This window comes from Herpailurus yagouaroundi, unplaced genomic scaffold (genome assembly GCF_014898765.1).
Source record: "Herpailurus yagouaroundi ecotype Mexico unplaced genomic scaffold, PumYag 162, whole genome shotgun sequence".
Taxonomy (NCBI): Eukaryota; Metazoa; Chordata; class Mammalia; order Carnivora; family Felidae; genus Herpailurus; species Herpailurus yagouaroundi.
The window spans coordinates 44335042-44356504 of NW_024412403.1; the positions used below are offsets into that span (position 1 = coordinate 44335042).

The 21463-nt window shown below is 35.2% G+C and overlaps 1 pseudogene; it reads left to right on the forward strand.

The window, feature by feature from the left end:
* Positions 1 to 504: 504 nt before the first annotated feature.
* Positions 505 to 20206, forward strand: LOC121036496 (eukaryotic initiation factor 4A-I-like; annotated as a pseudogene).
* The last annotated feature ends 1257 nt before the right edge of the window (positions 20207 to 21463 follow it).

A 21463-nucleotide genomic window follows, 5' to 3' on the forward strand; every position in this document is an offset into this window, starting at 1 on the left:
TATAAGGTATCCTGTGGGGCCCAGTAGTATAGAATCAGGTGCTCCAGGAGTGCCTTCTGCGTAGGCTTGCATACCCTCCTGCTGTGACTGGGCTGTGACTGCTGCACACGTGTGCAGTATGCCGACGTGTGGGGCTGGCCCCAGCCTAGTGGGCTGCAGTGAATGGTTATGACTACTGTGTATACTGGTTGGCAGGGAAGGCCTCCAAGCACAGCTGTCGAGGAGGCCCAGCTGCACCTGCAGTAGGCTTGCTGGTGGGCGGGGCCAGCCCCCAGCCTGACTGGGTGTATTGATGGATTGTGACTTGGTGTGCTGGCTAGAGGCCCGCCTGTGGCCGGTGGGTGAATTATCTCCTAGTACAGCTAATGGAGAGCCTTGGCTGCAACTGTTGACAGGGGTACATGTTGGCAGCATTATAACCCCCTCCCTGAGGCAGAATGTGTTTTGTAGTGGCACTGGTTCTGGCCAGGGCTATCCGCCGAGTGTAGTGGGGTGGTAGTCACTATGGAGGGGATACTGGTCCTGACTGTTGCCGCCCACTGGGTGTGGCAGGAGGTATTCCCTTTGCAAAGGTGTGTTTGCTCATTGGGGTGGATTTTCACAGAAACACTGGAGTGGGCAAGCAGCACTCCCAAGGTAAATGGAAAGTGCCAGTTAGCTGAAGGAGGGCAAGAAAATGGTGCCCAACAAGACTTCCGTTCCTGGAGAAAGCTGCCTGTCCCTCCAGTACATCTTAAAATTAGTCAATAAATCTCCTTCACTTATAACCCAGGTCCTTTGAAATTTCGGCCTCTGTGCTGGGTCTCAGATCAAGTGATACAGTGTGCTGGCCCGTTAAGAGCAGAATCTGAGTTTCCTGTAAATCTTTGCTTTCCTTGAGTTAAGTCCCATTGATTTTCAAAGACATTATGGGGCTTGTCTTCCAAGTGCAGATCCCCAAGGTAGGGTGTGCCTGATGTAGGGTTTGATTTCCTTGCTCCCCAGGGAGAACCTCCATTCCTGTGATATTTCTCCTGCATGTGGGTCACTGCACAGAGGGGTTGGGTTCCAACCTTGTCTCTTCCCCACTTCCCCTTCTCAATGTGGCTTTCTCTTTATCGTTAGCTGTGGAAGTGCTGTTCAGCTAGTCTTTAGATCATTTTCAGAGTGAGTTACATTATATATACCTGTAGCCTCAGTATGTCTGTGGGACAAAGTGACCTCAGGATCCTCTGATTCTGCCATCTTCCTTGACCCCTAATGTTATCTCAGTTTTAGTATAATAGTGTCCTTGATTCTTACCAAACATAGTAAATATCCACTGTTTAAAAATAATAATAGTTAAAAATAGCAACTATTCACTGTTTAAAAACAGACGCAATAAGATTAGCAAAATAGTATGAACAGAAACAATTTTGTTAGCTTCACAATAAATACAAACAGGTACTCATGGATTACACTTGAAATAATAAAAACCAAAAACAGGTACTCATGGATGATACTTGAAATAAGGAAACAAAATAGGATATATCTGATTCTGATCTATATACAATAATTCAACAACTAGATCAGGGTGGTTTTTTTTTAATTTAATAAAACCATCAATTAATATAGACTTCACAAAGGAATGAAAAGATGAATGAGACATAACTCATTTCTCATGTGGAAGAATATATACTTTATTGGAGGAGAATGGCACATACTTAAAATATGCAGATAATCAGTAAAGGGAGGAAAGGGTTTTCTAAATTGAAACGTGTATTGTGTGAAAAGTCCATTTTACTTTGACATTATAAATTCGGCCTCCATAGCCTTGTAAAGAATATGAAAAGTACTCGAAAAATGTTTCTAAATGTTCAATAGCCACCTACAAATGGTAAATTGTATATTTCCCTTTAAAGGTGGATAAAACATTTCCAAAGAATTCTTACTGAAAAATAATCTCAAAATTTTAAGTAAAAAAGTACATTCTGCTGAAACTAAAATTATACTGTATGTTAACTAACTGGAAGTTAAATAAAAACTTGAAAAACACATTCTGAAACAATATATATTTTATGAGCTTAAATTGGCTCAAAATTGATATGTATGTATTTTTGTGTGTGCACACATGCATATATGTGCAAATAATACCTTATTTGTGTGTATATTTCCAGAAACTTAATTGTGGTTATTTCTCATTTGGTGGTGATTTTACATACATATAAATTACACACACACACACACACACACACACACACACACACGGCATATGTACAATATATTATTGTACATGTAATGTATATTATGTGAAATATTATATATAACAAATGTTATATGAATACATATATACATATTCTATTCATAAAATGCATGTTGCATGTATTATATAAATGATTATATAAAATATATAATGAATATATATTATTTTCTAATTAGACAATAAGTGGTAGAAATAAAAGGTGTTTTCCAGAAATAGAAGGATAAATATTTTATGATATGTTAAGTATAAATTCTCTATTTAGGGGATAGTAGTCAGTCCTTGAAACTGTATAAGTATTTTAACAGTAAGGTAGCCACCAATGCATGTGGAATAAGTCGAAAGCAAGAAGTGAAGAGAAATTAAACACACATAGAATACAATTACAGACAACAAACTGTCCATTTTCTAAGAAATCATATATGCAAAATAACAAGAGAAAAGTCTCCATGAAACCTGGTAAATATTTATTAAATATTTTGTAAAGCTATCATTGAGTCATACACTCTAACTTGTGTATCACTGTATTTAAAATATGACAGCAAAGCCATTTTTTCAAAAGTGCTGAGAATCTTTGACACATTTACATGCTATGGAGACCTGTGAAAAGTTTGAAATCGTAGTCAGCCAGATGGTTATCTGCATGATACCAAATTGCCACCTGCTTAATAACAGTTGCATGATTAACTGCACTTTAAAAGTTTTTATCCAAGTATTTGGCAAAACACAGGAACAATCATTATTCTATGTGATATTTTAAAGCATTTCATGATACTATATACCTGACGATAGAGAAAATCTTTGTATTTCATAAAAATAACACTGTTAAGTACATAGCACAAAAGCACAAAATGTACTGGATGGCATAAGTGTTCATGTCATTGTGAGTCTTGCACTTTTTATTACTTCTAGAAAATAGATTTTAGACCCAGTCTTTAGACCTATCTGCTGCCCTGTTTGTTCGATCATAAAAGGAGATCATGAAGGAGATGAATGTTCTCATGAAGGAGAACATTTACATTTAATTTTCCAAGTAACAGAGCTGCTTTGCAATGCTACCTCAGAAATCTGATTGGTAAAACAACTTAGATGGTAATTTGTGCCTTTGTATAGCTCATATAGTAGACTTAATTTACACGAATGTTAGAAAGTTTAATGGATATTTTCTTTATATATCAACACATTTTAACAGCAGTATGGCTATTGTACAACCAGCTATTTAACATTAGCTGTGTTAGTATAGATTATAAGCACAACTTGCATGCTTTATGCAAATAATGAATCAATTACATTCTGATAATAAATTAATAACCTATTTTGCGAGTAAGTTGTGTGTAGGCCATTTATATAGACATAAAAATGGAACTCAGAAAGAGCCAAATTAGTTTTAAAAATTAGTATTTTCATTACGAATGTGTATTTTAAAAATGTATAGGTTTTCTTTTTTTTTTTTTTTTTTCAACGTTTATTTATTTTTGGGACAGAGAGAGACAGAGCATGAACGGGGGAGGGGCAGAGAGAGAGGGAGACACAGAATTGGAAACAGGCTCCAGGCTCTGAGCCATCAGCCCAGAGCCCGACGCGGGGCTCGAACTCACGGACCGCGAGATCGTGACCTGGCTGAAGTCGGACGCTCAACCGACTGCGCCACCCAGGTGCCCCAAAAAATGTATAGGTTTTCTACATTTCTTTTACCTTTTATTAAACATCATAGTATTCAAAATGCTGTGCACAGTAATTGCTGAATTTATTTTACTCTTTGGCACCTATTCATTCACGTATTTGTGACTGCTGCATGAATGTTTCTACCCATCAACTTTCTCTTTCAAATAAAACATTTCAATTATCCAGAATGTTTGATCATTAAAACAAGGCACCGCCCGGGGCTTTCCTTTTCCTCTAAATTTAGTCTCATGAGTAAATTTGGCTTTAGTAAAGTTACAGAAGTGAGACTTCCAAAAGCCTTGAATACAAAATGTAAAATACTGCGAAGTATCTCAAATATCAAGATAATGGACTTAGATAAAATAAATGACTTAAAACTGCTTTAAAAATTATGTTATTTCGATACAGACTTGTGATATACTTGCTCACAATTCTTGAAAATTACGAATCTAAAATATTGGCTTTATTGACTCACTACTTTGGTGTAGCAGGATTCTTGCACAGAGAATTGACACCAAGTTTGTTTTTTTTGTTTTGTTTTGTTTTTTGTTTTTTTTAGAAAGCAACTTTATTTGTGCCAGCACTACTCAGTTGGGTTTGTACCCGAACTGAGCTTGGAACGCCACGTGGCATAGTTTTTATATATATTTTTTTTTACTTTTTTGTCTCCCATATATGGGAGCTATGGGTTTGTACCCGAACTGAGCTCGGAACGCCACGTGGCATAGTTTTTATATATATATTTTTTTACTTTTTTGTCTCCCATATATGGTAACTACACACACACATACACACACATGTAGTCTGATTAAGTGGTCTCATGTTCCAAGGTTGTGAGGGATGTTGTCACATACGGTATAGTCAGGTTGCCTTTTTTTTTTTTCCCCCTTAGGAGGGGACGCTATCACACTGGAGCTTTATGAAGCTATGGTATCCAAACCTTTCTCTGATTCTTAATCTTGTTGACCCAACCATTAATTCATTTTCTCTTCAAAACAATTTTCTTCCCACATTATTTGTAATTCTCTCTCACAGCCTAGCTAATAGCTTAATAATGACTTTTACTGCATCATGACAACTATGGATACTAAGTAACTCTACTCAAAGTCTAATAATACTCTCTCGCTCTGTCCCAAGCCTCCCTAGCACATGAAATTTTAAATCAAGTATGTTTGATAACTATGACATATGATGTTTCAGATTGAAAAAACACAAATATTTCTATTTATCAAAATAGACAATGCATTAAGATATTTAGTGAGAGACACTATAGATGCGTGCTGATTATTGGTATGTCTTCGCAAACATTTTTTTCTTCAAAAGGATTTTTTTTTCAAATATACCTCAAATGTTCAGCCTGTTCAGGTGCTTAGAATTATTTGTACCTAAAGGAAAAATGAAGACACTGATACTACTCTAGAGAGAACACAGAAAGAGAAAAAAGAATATTGTGTGACTATTTTTGTGTGTGTGTGTATACATGCAAACCTATGCATATACAGGTTTATTACATAAACCTGGAAAATCATCTCTATGCCTTTTTAAATTTTTTTTAATCTTATTAAAAAATTTTTTTTAAACGTTTATTTACTTTTGAGACAGAGATATATAGAGCATGGACAGGGGAGGGGCAGAGAGAGAGGGAGACACAGAATCCGAAGGAGGCTCCAGGCTCTGAGCTGTCAGCACAGAGCCCGATGCAGGGCTCGAACTCACAGATCGTGAGATCATGACCTGAGCTGAAGTTGGACACGGCTCGAACTCACAGATCATGAGATCATGACCTGAGCTGAAGTTGGACACTTAACCAAGGGAGCCACCCAGGCGCCCCTCTATGCCTTTTTTAAAATCAGATTTTATAAGAGATTTTGTGTCTAATCACTATTGGAGTTTATAATTGCAGAATCCTTTGTCAACTTTTAGAATCTCTATAGTTTTATATTTTTTTTCACATAAACACATTCTTTCTACACATTAGTCCTTTATTTTGTATAATTTTTGGTTCAATTCCATTTTTGAGACTAGATATTAAAACCTTTCCTGAGTAGTTTTCTGCCCCTAGAGTTGGATTTAGAATGCCACATTTTTCTTTTCTAAACTATAAGTAGAATAATATTTTTATCTTCTAGAAGAGATAACAAAACAAAACAGGGAGACTGGGTGGCTCAGTTGGTTGAGCGTCTGACTTCAGCTCAGGTCATGATCTCACAGCTCGTGGATTCCAGCCCCACTTCGGGCTCTGTGCTGACCGCTCAGAGCCTAGAGCCTGCTTCCGATTCTGTGTCTCCCTCTCTCTCTGCCCATAACCCTCTCACATTCTGTCTCTGTCTCTCTCAAAAATAAAGAAACATTTAAAAAAAAATAGAAGAAAGAGAAAACAATTGATAAGTTTTAATTTATTATGGTATTTAAAATTAGATACTGAGTATATTTTTAGCTTACTATTTAAGGAAAAACAGATGAGTTACATATAAGTATTATTATCATCCTTAGCAAAAAACAAGTCTATATAAATATTCAAGATATATAGAATAAAAACAGTTTGTCTTAAGTGGTACAATTAAATTTGTACTCTGTGATATAATCTGATTAAATGTGTGTTTTAAGTTTTAATAGTTTTATATTTGTTCAATGACAGAAAAATCTCATCCTTCAGGTAAAAGACTTGGGAATAAGCAGGTCACTGAGAATATAACCTGAATCTGAGAGAAAGGACTTGGAAGAAGTAAACAGGAACATGCATTTTGCTTATTCAGATATTAGGAGACTCAACACAAACCTGTTAGTATTCCTAATAAGGACCGAACAATCTTCAGTGTAAACCCAAGTGCAGTTAGGTCTCTGTTCTACTAGATACGTTCATCAATACCTCAATGGTTTGAGTTACCTTTTTTCTTTTTTTCCTTGAATACTGCAAATCTTTTGCTAAGGAAGAATGCCCAGGTGCTGAGAATCTTCAAACTTTGTATATAGCTTGGAAGTTTAGAGTGTTGAGCACAGACTGCATTTTTTTTTATTAGCGTCCACATACCCAGCATTCTTTGTCTGTTGTAGTCAGTAGAGCTTATGTCATTGAACCATGAAGGGAAAATAGAATGCTCTCTCTGAAGATCAAATTAACTCTTAGACACCAACCTAAAAACTAACAGAATATTTTATATATTTCATGTGAAATTTGGTTTTCTTCTAACACGTTTGTATTTCATGCTTCTCCTTGCCATTCTCCCTCTACGTAGAGGTAACTCTACGCAATAGGAGAAAATTTAGGTTGCTATAAAGAAAAAAGACTTATAAGAGATCTTGAGAGACTGGACAGTCCAGAGGTGCTTCCTCAAACACGGTCCCTTTTCATTTTAAACCTTATCTGAGTCTAATTGAATGTTCTTCTTTTAACTGGAAGACTCATGAGGGGCACCAAAATATATCTTCTTTCTCTTAGGTTGGATTATTTCAGTGGAGATCCAAGGATAAACATTTTCATATAAGTAATTTATTAAGAGGGTTCTAGTAAAAATCAGGAGAGTTAAGAAATTGTTCGATAGGGGCAAAGTTGAATAAAGACAAAGTACTTTGTAGGAAAATTTTAGTTCATCCTGCAGAGATCTCTTGAAATAGTGTAAGTAGCAATTCATAGTGGCTCTAACAAGATAGAGAGGAGCTGGCTTACTCATCTGGTAAAACAGGTAAAATGTGATCAGGCAGCTTTAAGGGCAAGTCCTTTTGTATGTTTGTTTTTGTTCTCTCTTTTTTTTTTTTTAATTTTTTTTTCAACGTTTATTTATTTTTGGGACAGAGAGAGACAGAGCATGAACGGGGGAGGGGCAGAGAGAGAGGGAGACACAGAATTGGAAACAGGCTCCAGGCTCTGAGCCATCAGCCCAGAGCCCGACGCGGGGCTCAAACTCACGGACCGTGAGATCTTGACCTGGCTGAAGTCAGACGCTTAACCGACTGCGCCACCCAGGCGCCCCTGTTCTCTTTTTTTAAATGTTTATTTATTTTGAGAAGAGGGAGTATAAATGGGAGGGGGAAAAGAGAAAGGAAGAGAGAGAATCTTAGAAATCTTGCCAAGTTTCACACTTGGCATAGAGCCCAATATGGGGCTTGATCCTACAAACTGTGAGATCATGACCTAAGCCAAAACCAAGAGTTGGACACTTAACCCACTGAGCCCTCCAGGCACCCCAAGGGCAGGACCTCTGATAAGAAGATTCAATTGCTATTCAGAGTAGAAGCACATCAGTAGCCCATGTACATGCAAGCGATAAGGAATAAGAAAAAAATATGCACAGACAAGCGTGGGCTTCAATACTACAAAAGAAGAGGTATAATCTCACTACTGAATTGCATGAACTTTGTTTTAGCTGAAAAAAAATGTCAGTATAAAAATTAAGCTACAATAAATTTCACCCTTTAGGTGTACTTTTTGATGAATTTTGGCAGTTGTATATATTCATTATCTCATCAATCATGATACAGAGCAATTCCAACCAACTAAAATATATTCTTGGGCTCCTTTGCATTTCATGCCTACTCTGGCTTTCCTTCCTCACTGCTAGGAAACACTGATCTCTTCTTTGTCCCTATAGTTTTGCCTTTTCTGTAATTTCTTATAAATGATATAATGCTAATGTGTTTGTGTTTGACTTTTTTGACATAGCATGATTTTTGAAATTCATCCATTTTCCAATGTTCAAATCTGTTTGTTTTTACTGCTGAGTAGTATTCTCTGAAATTGGGTTGTCACAGTTTGTTTACTGACAAGTTTGTGATGGGTGTATCATTGAGCATTTTGATCAGAAATCTCTGAGAGTTCTATTTGCTCCACATCCTTGCCAACACAAGGCATCATCAAGCATTTTGATTTTAACAGTCTAGTAATTTCGTGGTGTTATTATGGTTTGAATTTGAATTTTCTGAGTGACTAATGTTGAGCACATTTCCATATGCCTATGGGCCATTCATCAATCTTCTTTTGTAAATGATCTATTCAATTGCCCATTTTTTTTTTGTAGGAAGCGGTTTTGTTTGGTTTTTTGGTTTTTTTTTTTGTTTGTTTGTTTGTTTTGTCCATAGAAGTCTTCAATGTTAAGCACCATTTATTAGAAAGACTATCTTTTTTTCCATTTTTTTCCATTTTTTCCATTTTTCCATTCCCCATGATTTTTCCGTTTAACTAACTTGGCACTGTGTAAAAACATAAACCCACCCTGTAAATCTGTGATTATTTTGTCACTCTCTTTTCTTTTTTATTGATCTATATATTGATCATTACCACTATGCACACTATATGTGGTGAATCTTTCAATGGCAGATGCATTCTGTTTTGAGGTGTTTAAAAATAATTAACTTGGTTAGAATTTGTTCAAATTCAAATTTGTCAAATATGTCATTTTTTTTTCTTTTTCTAACAATTATTGATAGATAGGATGTTGTAATCTCCAGGAATAGATTTCAAGAGAATTTATGTTTCAAGCCCAGTAATTTACATTCAGTTCTTTCTTACACATTGATTGTTCGATTGTTTTCAGGTCCTCTATTTTCTCCTTCAATTCCCCTTGTCTTTGAATCCTTAAGCATAGTTGTAAAAAGTACTTTTAAATCTATGTCTGCAAAATCCAACATGTTCATCATTTCTGAGTTTGTGTCTTTTGATTGGTTTTTCTCCTCTTTTTAAATTCACTAATTTGCTATTTTGTACTGAATATTGCTGTGTTATGCTATTAATGTGTAGATTTTGTTGTCTTAAAACAAGGTGACATTTTATTCTGGTAGAATCTGCACATGAGCTTGATTTATTTGAGCTTCTTCCTAGATTGTGCCAAGATAAGTCTGGGATTATTTCTTTTAGGACTATGTAAATCTTATTCTTAATGTATTGTCTTTCTGGGAGCTTACCAAATGCCTGGGGTGTAAAATGAGATCTCTCCACTCTAGCTTATAAGAATTTGAACATCTAGCAGCTATATTCAAACCCAAACAATTGTTCAGCTCGTATCTCTGCAATAGCTCCTCTTTGGTAGTTTTCTTTTCTTGTTTCTTTTCTTTTCTTTTCTTTTCTTTTCTTTTCTTTTCTTTTCTTTTCTTTTCTTTTCTTTTCTCTTCTTTTCTTTTCTTTTTTTTTTCCTTTTCATTTGTTTTGTTTTGTTTATTTTTAAAAAAAAGTAAAAAAAATTTTTTTTTACTTTGGTTGTGGAGTGGTTAGCCTTGCAAAATCTCCTCTCGTAACTTCTCAGCTTAATATTTATCTAGAAAGTCAAGCAACTCCTGTGCGTATTCCTGAAGGCCCTTCATTGTACAATATCTTCTTCAGTTTTTGGCCCATAAAGCCAGCATCCTCAATAACAACATTGATCTCTGTGGTTCCAGCTCAATGTAATTTTCGGCTTTATTTGGACTTGCTGTACTCCAGAAAGTATCTCCAGGCATAAAACTGAGGTTATAGAGCCATCTGACAGTTTTTCATTCTTTTCATGATAACAGCATCACTTTGCCTATCATGCAGTATTTGAAAAGTTATTATAGTTATCTATTAGGAGACGTTAATTGCTAACAGTTTCGCCATTTTAATCACATATGGAAATCCCCATTCTTCTTTTTCTGAGTTATTTTTTAGTTGCAGTATAGCTAACACACAATGTTATGTTTGTGTCAAATGTACAACATAGTGATTTGACAAGTCTGTATATGTTAGGCTCACAAGTGTAGCTATGATCTGTCACCATATGATGCTATCACAATTCCATTGACACTAGTCTCTATGCTGTACCATTTATCCCCATGATTTATTCATTCCCTAACTGAAAGCTTGTATCTTCCACTCCCCATCATCCATTCTGCCCATCCCTCCCACTTTCCCCTCTGGAAACCATCAGTTTTTCTTTGTATTTATGGATCTGTTCCTGTTTTTGTTTATTTTATTTTTTAAGATTCCACATATAAATGAAATTGTGTTTATCTTGGTGTGACTTATTTCACTTAGCATAATACCCTCTATGTCCATCCATGTTGTTGCAAATAACAAGATCTCATTACTTTTATGGCTAAGTAATATTCCATTATAGATATTTATATTCCTATTCAGATTTATAAATATTTATGTATATACACACATGCCCCACATCTTCTTTATCCATTTATTTATTTATTGAATGTCCCTAAATTTTTATTTTTTAAATTTTTTTTTTTAACGTTTATTTATTTTTGAGACAGAGAGAGACAGGGCATGAACGGGGGAGGGGCCGAGAGAGAGGGAGACACAGAATCGGAAGCAGGCTCCAGGCTCTGAGCCATCAGCCCAGAGCCCGATGCGGGGCTCGAACTCACGGACCGCGAGATCGTGACCTGAGCTGAAGTCGGACGCTTAACCGACTGAGCCACCCAGGCGCCCCAAATGTCCCTAAATTTTTAAAGTGAGTTTTTCAACAAATTGTTTTGATTAACTGGACGGGTTTTCATAGTTTTTGAGCAGTATTTTTTAATACATATAAACATCCTTGGAAAACTTCCTTCATAATTAGTGACAATTTTCCACATGAAAAAAGAATAGTGTATTTTTATCAACAGGGGAAAAAAGAATAGTATATTTTTATTGGGTCATCCTAATAATGTAATTAGGATTTATGGTATAAAGTCATTATTTAAAAAGAAGTAAAACTTTTAGAATAATGTCTATGTTATTTTTCATTAATGTAATGTTCTAAAGGTCACAACGTTAAGTGCATGTGTGAAAATTAGTGCTGTGTACTTGGTTAGTTATGTCTTGAGGTGAAATAATCATAAATAGCTCAACTTTACAAAATAGGATACTGAGTATATCCATTGATGGTAAGAAATAGTGAGTAGTGACCCAATCTGAAAGCAGTATACCATATTTCTTTTACTTGCAACATCTTTCAGAAAAAAGTTAAAAAATCAACCCACCAGGGCACCTGAGTGGCCCAGTCGTGTAAGCGTCTGACTCTTGGTTTCAGCTCAGGTCATGATCTCAAGGTTCCCGGGCTCAAGCCCCCCCACTGGGCTCTGCGCTGTTAGCTAGTTCCTTAACATTTCTTCCTCTCCTTCACCCTCTCTTCTCTCTTTCTCTATATACACACATCCTATTGGTTCTGTTTTGCTGGATAATCCTAATACAAAGGCTGTATTCATTTTCCTTAACTAAATACATATGTTCATGTCTTACCTCCTTTGCTAGTAGTTCTTATATATTGTTATAATTCCAGTTATTTTATTTGCATATGATTTCTGTCACAAATTAGGGTATAAAATTCTCTACAACTGAGACAGTATATAATACCACTTTTATATCTCTGTCTACTACATTTTTCCTTTTTAATTATTGAGATAGTTTACTCATTTTTTTTAATGTTTATTTATTTTTGAGAGAGAGACAGAGCAGAGAGGGGGAGGGCCAGAGAGAAAAAGAGACACAGAATCTGAAACAGGCTCCAGGCTCTGAGCTGCCAGTACAGAGCCCGACACAGGGCTTGAACTCACAAACTGTGAGATCATGACCTGAGCTGGAGTTGGACACTTAAGCAACTGAGCCACCCAGGTGCCCCTCTAGTCCATTTTTCAACTACACAGGTAGAATGCCAATATATATTTTAAAAATTAATCCTATTGCTTTATATTATGCTACTGACTCTTGTGAATAAATATGAAGCCTTTGATATATTATTAAACCTCAAAAAGTATGTATCTTTGTGTGTGTGTGTGTGTGTGTGTGTGTGTGTGTGTGTGTGTGTGTTGGAAAAGAAAAATGGAATGATATCATTATTAGTTGCTTCTAATGACTCTCAAAGGAACCAAAAACTAAATGAAATATTTGTCCTATATCTGCTCATGAGTGTTCTTAAAAGAAATATTACAGTTTTGTTTATCATGACTAGTATCATGTCATAATATTTTAGTTTGTTTTCAATTTAATTTAAAGAGAATAAGGCCATATCTATTTTAAGTATACTGTTGCTTTTGTCCCCAAAGTGAATATAGTTAGATTTACTTTTACTGCCACTTTATTTTTAATGAGAATATTTCAGTGACAACAACAGTAAAATACTCTGATTGTTTTCAAATTAGAGATATAAACTCTGCTCCATAATTTACTTTTGCCTCTCTACTTCATGGAATATTTGTTGTTTCTAAGAACTGCAGTTTCCTATAAATGATATAAATAAGGTAAATGATGATCTTCACCTTTCCTTAAATTTCTAAGAGGCAAAGACTAACTGAAAGTTTCTATTCACCTATTTTTTTTCCATGGGAATTATTTAAGAGACAGAAATTTTTCTTTTATTATTGGCTGATAAGCAAACAAATTGAAGCAAATCAAATCAATTTATAAACCTGTAGGAGGATAAAATATAGACATAAATCCACCGAACACACATGTAACTAATACACACTCTGCACATATTCTGAATGATTTCAGTGAACGCTACTCATCTGTCCATAGGCACATATAATGAATGCCAATGCAATCATCTGGAGGCTTAGCCATCCTTCTCTTCTTCTTCTTCTTCTTCTTTTGTCTCTAGGCTCTCCAACTTTTATGTTTCTCATTCACTCCACTAAGCTTCTCTTGAGCTTTCTAGGTTTGACAAAGTTGTCCTCTGGCATGTTTTTGCCAGCTGTCATGGCTCATGTGCAATTTAAGCCTCTGTTGCACACTATTGTAAATCCAGGTAATGAAAGCCACAAACTTCTCACAAGCATTATAAAGCTGACATCTGTCAAGATAAATATTGTGCAGTCAGCAAAGAGAGGGGATGGCTTAGATGGCTTAAACAGGTAACCTCGATACTTCATTTGAGAAGGCTTTAGATGCACCTTCAAAGTATCGTGGTTTGCGTTAAGTTGTTATGTAACATCTGCAGATCACTTTCATGCTCTTAATAAGTAATAGTTTATGTTTTTAAAAACATCTGTGTTTTGGAGAAAACGGATGAATTATTTCCCAAGCCCATTATTTAAAAACATGGTATGATTTTCTGTGTTTTATTTACTTATTTACTATTTTATTGTAATATTAATACCTGTTGTTTAAATAAAATATATACATGTGTTAAAGTACACATATGAAGAATATCACAATTACTTTTATTGTCACAAACCTTTCAATGTTGTTTGGCAATACTTTATATTCCTTTAATATTCTTTTATTTTTGCAATGAACACTGTATGAAAATTTGCATCTTAATGTATCTCAGTAAATCTTATGTCATAAACATTGTCATGTTAATCATGTTTATCTAAATTATAGCATGAAGTTACCCTGTAGCTTTCTGCTTTTTAATGACAAGATTTTACAGAGTGCTTTAATTATAACTATTATAACAACTATACAAATAAGTTCTAACATTGACCATTTCTTATAGTCAGACTATTTCCTATGTGATATATATTCTCTCATTTAATTCTTTCTAAAAAAAATTTTTTTTAAAGTTCATTAATTCATTTTGAGAGAGAGAGAGAACACACACAAGGGGAGAGGAGCAGGGAGTGAGGGAGAGAGTGAGAATCCCAAGCAGGCTCTGTGTTGAAGTCCAATGTGGGGGGCTCAAACTCAAGAATTACAAGGTCATGACATGAGCCAGTTGGCTACTGATCTGACTGAGCCACCTAGGCCCCAATCTCATTTAATTCTAACAATAATCTACTACTCATACTATTATATAAATATAAGTTAAAGTAATACACAAATAATTATGTAAATATAATACAATAACCATTATATTATTATGTTCTCTCTCTCTTATAGACAATAAAACCAAAGATTAGAGAAGTAAAACAAAATGGTTGAGACAATACAGCCAGTGAGAACAAGAGCTGGCACTCGAGCACATTCTTGTAAGCATCTTTAGAATTAGTTCTTGTAATATCTTATCATGTACAACACTATGTGACAGGAAAATGAAGATTTAGTTTTAGTTACAACTCACAAGTTAGAGGATTATTCTTTTACCCCATCTTATTTCTTTAGTATATTCAGAGAACACCGTAGAAACAGAACAATACGGATCACTATGGAAAAAAAAAAATAGAGGGGCGCCTGGGTGGCGCAGTCGGTTAAGCGTCAGACTTCAGCCAGGTCACGATCTCGCGGTCCGTGAGTTCGAGCCCCGCATCAGGCTCTGGGCTGATGGCTCAGAGCCTGGAGCCTATTTCTGATTCTGTGTCTCCCTCTCTCTCTGCTCCTCCCCCGTTCATGCTCTGTCTCTCTCTGTCCCAAAAATAAATAAACGTTGAAAAAAATAAAGCTGACTATATAAGGAAAAAAGAATCTTCATCCATTCCCTTTAGGCACAGGGAAAAAAAAAAAACAAAAACTAAAAACAAATGCTTTGTGTCAAGGTATAAAAAAAAAAACAAAAAAAAAACAAACAAACAAACAAAAAAAAACCAAGAAATGAGAATGCTGTAAGAATTACATTCTCTCTTGTCAGACAGTGAAACACCAAACAAGAATAGACCAGAAAAAAATGTTATTGACATAGACATGCTTTTTATCATTATTTTTTAAGGAATGAAATACTGAAAATGGATTTGGAACCCATAAAATCCTTTAGAATTTTTCCATATAAGTATGTATATAATGATTGAGACCCATAGTATACATGTGTGAATCTCTTTAATTATGTACGTGTGTGTGTGTGTGTGTGTGTGTGTATTTCAACAGTAGGTAAACTAATGCAAGGTCTAATTATTCTGTTAATTTTGTATTTTTGAGATTGGAAATAAGAGAAAGATACTGTCATTAGAATCTAAATTGTAGTAGACTCATCTGTGAAGATATCTATCATTTTGTGAGAAAGAATAAGGAAGAATGTGATGAAATCAGAGTGAGCAACTGGGGGTGGAGGGGAGGAGAAAAAGCCAATATAGTATGCTTTTGCTCTTCTCTGTAAGAAAGGTAAATAAGATTAACATATATATATATTTTTAATTTCTAAAGAGAGCAAGAATGAAATATGAACTACTCAATTTTACATAAAACTTAGAAAAAGGGAATTGACAGGGAGAAGCAAATACATTTATATGATTTTGACTTTGAACCGTATTTCTTTTACACTTCCAAAAATGAAATTCATCCACCTGTAGGGAAATACCTTAAAAAGTAGGAAAAATAAATGCAAAATTAGGCACAAACATTAGAAAATAAGTCCAACTCTATATTAAATAGGTAACACATCCATGTCTTATACAACGTTATTTATAATTATAACTCAATAAAATTGGAAAAAACACCAAAAAAAAAAAACCCCACAGACATAAGACATAAATAATATTTCAAGTAATTTCAACACAGTTCTTTATATAGATTTATATACACACACACATACATGTATAAACAGAAAGAACTATAAATACACTTTCGGTACATTTTCAATCAAAAATGAACAATAGGTTTATTGTTAGTAACGTTGACAATGTAATTGTAAGCTACATTAAAGTACATTCTTGGGGCCCCTGGTTGGCTCAGTCAGTTGAGTGTCTGAATTTGTGGCGCAGGTCATGATCTCACAGTTCACTAGTTCGAGCCCTGCTTCAGGCCCTGCGCTGACAGCTCAGAGCCTGGAGCCTCCTTCAGATTCTGTGTCTCCCTTTCTCTCTGTCCCTCCTCTGATCAATTACTTTCTCTCTCTTTCTCTGTCTCTCAAAAATAAACACTTTTTTAAAAAGTACATTCTTTCAAACTACACCAAATGTATTATAAATGAATTTACAATTATTCTCTAATATAAGTTTTAAAAAAATGTAAATATATTGAATTTATTTGGAAACAGTTTTTACAGCATAAAAGCATCAAATAAAATAGTTTTATAGCATAAAAGTACTAAATAAAATAGGTAAAAACCTTTTTGTTAAATTTGAGTAAAAAATACAAATGTAACTGGTAATTTAAAATATATATATTCTCTAGGTTTTTGCTACTGAAATAATCTAGAAGCAGTGACCTCCCAAGAGTAATGTGTATACGTAACAACCAGACTTTGATTCTAAAAACTATTCTCCAATATAATGAAGAGGTGAGACTTGAAGAAATAGCTATTTCCAAGTCTGAGAACAGGGAAAAGAGAGAAAATGAAAAATGTACACAAGAAACTGATCAAATATTAATGTGTTCATATCAAAAGGATACAGAAATGGGTTGGCAATTTGTGTGGAAAATTATATATATATATGTGTGTGTGTGTGTGTGTATGTGTGTGTGTGTGTGTATGTATATATATAAATTTTTTTTCAGTGCTATACATCTCAAAATCTTGATTAGTTTTTCCCGTATGAAAAATATGATATCCACTTTAAGTTTGGTATATACACTTAGTGGATCTTTCCATTCTGTTTATTTTTAAACTTTTTGTATCATTTTGTTTTAAAATCCTATTGTGCAAAAATATATGGCATTAGAGAGGAGACGGTAAGATTTAAGAAGAAAGATAGTATCTTTTAAGCAGTAGGCTTAAACCATTCATATGCATACCGATTTTTGATGAGTTTGAATATATTCCATATTTGGTTTTATGTGGTCTTACTTGTCATTATTCACTTATTTTATACACTCCATTTTCCACTTTTTGGTGATTTTGGTTTGCTTCATTTTGTTTATGTATTTAAAACTACGTATTTTACTCTCAAATTTTCTGATTACTTTTATGTACATATTTGACAGGTAACATTAAATTTAAATTTTCTAATAAAAGTTGAAGTTTAATAAGATCTGTTTTACTCTCTGCAAGGACATTAATACCTATTTAATTTTATCTTCTTTTCTTCTTATCCTCTTTCCCCATAAATAAACACACACACACACACACACACACACACACATACATATCATAGGACAAACCTTATTATTTTCATCTAGGTTGTAGTTTAATTTGTTAACCAAAACACATTTTAAAATACTGATTATTTAGATATATTGCAGACATATTTTTGGTAGCAAATTCTTGAATAGTATTGTTCAAATGCCAGTAAGCTCATTAAATAATTTATAGAAATATAGCATATCAAGAATAGAATATTTTGTTATCATTAATATTGATATGATTTGTCCATATCAGCATATATTTAAAATGCTCAAAATTTATTGTAAAGTGAAAAAATTAATTTATATGAAGACAGTTATTTTAGATACCATTTTATTCAACTTCTGTCAATAGTTATGTCTAGAGAGATACCCAAATAAATAGGTAGATATATACATACATAAGCAACTTGTCATTTCTGAAAATAGGCACCATTATTTTATAAACACATTTGCCTTTATTGAGAGGAACTGGTACAATGTGTTACATATACATTTGTAATGCTAAAATTTTGCCCTGTTTATGTATTATGTAAAAAAAAAAAAAACCCTATTCAAAATGTCTACTACAACATGACAGTTTTTAAAAAGTTCTTACAAGTCAATGATTACATGTTACATGGGCATCTGGGAAAAGTTAGTAAAAAAAATTAATTCATTGATGAAGAAAAACACATGTCCCTACAATAAGGAGAGTTGAATCTTCACAATCAGTGAAATAAGATTTGCCTACAATCTTGTCATCTACAATATTAGCAAAGCACTTTATTATTATTATTTTTTTAACGTTTTATTTTATTTTTGGGACAGAGAGAGACAGAGCATGAACGGGGGAGGGGCAGAGAGAGAGGGAGACACAGAATCGGAAACAGGCTCCAGGCTCCGAGCCATCAGCCCAGAGCCCGACGCGGGGCTCGAACTCACGGACCGCGAGATCTTGACCTGGCTGAAGTCGGACGCTTAACCGACTGCGCCACCCAGGCGCCCCAGCAAAGCACTTTAAAATAAACAATTGATGGAGAATGTGAGAAAAATGTTACTGAGGTGAAAATTGGTATTTAATGGCAATACATATATCAACCTTCAGCTGATATGAGACAGTGTAATTAATTATTCGGATAGCATTCCAAGTAAGAGTATGTTTAACAATACTCTGCCCTCTAAGGAACATTTCTTCTGTTTTTATTTTCCTTAAATTCAATAAAAAGAGAATTAAGAATGAGATTGATTTGAGTTTCTAAGGTTCACGCCTGCGAATCAGGATTCTCAATCCAGAGACAATGCCCCCAATGTGATAGAACCCCAAAGGCCTCATTGAGAGTAACTGGAATGAGACAGTTGATAGCTTTGATGACATGAACCTCTCTGATTCCCTTTCCCGTGTCATATGCCTATGGCTTTGAGAAGCCTTCTGCCATCCAGCAGTGAGCCCTTCTTTCTTGTATCAATGGTTAATGTGATCACTGAAGCCCAATCTGAGACTGGGAAAACAGTCACTTTTGCCATGTCAATTCTGTGACAGATTGAATTGGAACTAAAGGCTACACAGGCCTTGGTCCTGGCACCCAGCAGAGAGTTGGATCAGCAGATACAGAGATAGTCATGGAATTAGGAAATTACGTGGGTGCCTCCTGCCATGCCTGCATTGAGGGGACCAATGTGTGTGCTGAGGTGCAAAAGTTGCAGATGGAAGTTCCCCATATCATCATACCCCAGGTCATGTGTTTGATATGCTTAACTGGATATACCTGTATCCCAAATACATCAAGATGTTTGTACTGGAGGAAGCTGATAAAATGTTAAGCCATGGATTTGAGGACCAGATCTATGACATATTCCAGAAGCTTAGCACTTTTGGAATGGTGGTTTTGCTGTCGGCTACAATGCCTTCCAATGTGCTTGAGGTGACCAAGAAGTTCATGAGGGAACCCATTTGGATTCTGGTCAAGAAAGAGGAGTTGATCCTGGAAGATATCCACCAGTTTTACGTCAAGATGGAACAAGAGGAATGGAATCAGATGCACTGTGTGACTTGTGTGAAACCCCGACGATCATACAGGCAGTCATATCCATCAACACCTGAAGGAAGGTTGATTGGCTCACTGAGAAGACTCACACTTGAGACTTTACCATGTCCTCCAACATGGAGATATGGACCAAAAGGAATGAGATGTTTTCATGAGAGAGTTCAGCTCTGGCTCTAGCAGAGTATTTATTACCACTGACCTGCTGGCCAGAGGCATTGATGTGCAGCAGGTTTCTTTAGTCCTCAATTACGACCTTCCCACCAAAAGGGAAAACCGTACCTACAGAATCAATTGTGATGGACCATTTGGCTGTAAGGGTGTGGCTATTAACATGGTGACAGAAGAAGACAAGAGAATTTCTCAAGACAATGAGAACTCTACAACACCTCCATTGATGTATACCCCCCAATGTCGCTGAAACCATCATCTGAGGTGCTTCCTGCTACCCAGCTGTACCTGGAGTTCAGTCCTTGGGCAGGATAAGGGGGGAGGGGCACTGAAGAGGAGCAGGAGAGGGGAGGGAAGGGGGCCAAGGGATGGACATCTTGTCATTTTTTTTTAATAAATGTCACTTTTTGAGGCCAAAAATCGACTTCTGTTGATTTTATTTTATTATATAGGCTATACTTTTCAATATAAAAAGCAAATTTATACTTTTTTTTATAAATTGAAAGAGAACAGCATGTTTGGCATCATAAAACAGAGCTATGGTTGAAGTATATCTATTGTAGACATTACAAGTAATCTCAGAATAACCTCGTGGTTTTTTTTCCCATTTTCATGGGTGTGTGTTTGCAAAATCTAGTTTAAAAAGAAACCCATATGGGGCGCCTGGGTGGCTCAGTTGGTTAAGTAGCCGACTTCGGCTCCGGTCATGATCTCGCGGTCCGCGAGTTCGAGCCCCGCGTCGGGCTCTGTGCTGACAGCTCAGAGCCTGGAGCCTGTTTCAGATTCTATGTCTCCCTCTCTCTCTGACCCTCCCCCGTTCATGCTCTGTCTCTCTCTGTCTCAAAAATAAATAAACGTTAAAAAAAAAATTCAAAAAGAAACCCATAGCAGTTTTCATTTGCCCAGAATGAGGGATGAAGATTACAATTTACAGTCACTTTCTATTTTTTTATTGACATATAGCTGACATACAGTATCCTATTAGTTTATATCAATAGTACATCATACTAATTCAATATTTTTATACATGATGAAATGATCTCCATAAGTCTAGTTATCATCTGTCACCACACAAAGTTACTACACTATCATCAACTGTATGATATATTATATCCCCATGATTTATTTATTTTAAAACTGGAAGTCTGTACCTCTTAATCCTCTTTACCTATTTTGCCCATCCTCTAAACTTTGGTAACTAACAGTTTCCTGTATCTAGGAGTCTGTTTCTGTTTGGTTTTATTTTTAGATTCCATATATAAATGAAATCAGACGGTATTTGTCTTTCTCTGACTTATTTCACTTCACATAATGCTCTCTAGGTCTATCCATGTTGTCTCAAGAGGCACAATCTCATCTATTTTTATGGCTGACTAATATTCTGTAACACACACGCCACATCTTCCTTATCCATTGGTCTATTGATGGACATTTAGGTTGCTTCCATATCTTAACTGTTGTAAATAAGGTTTCCATTGAACATAGGGATACAAATACCTTTATGAACTGGTGTTTTCATTTCCTTTGTATAAATGTCCATAAGCAGAATTGCGGGTGGTTTTAATTTTCTGA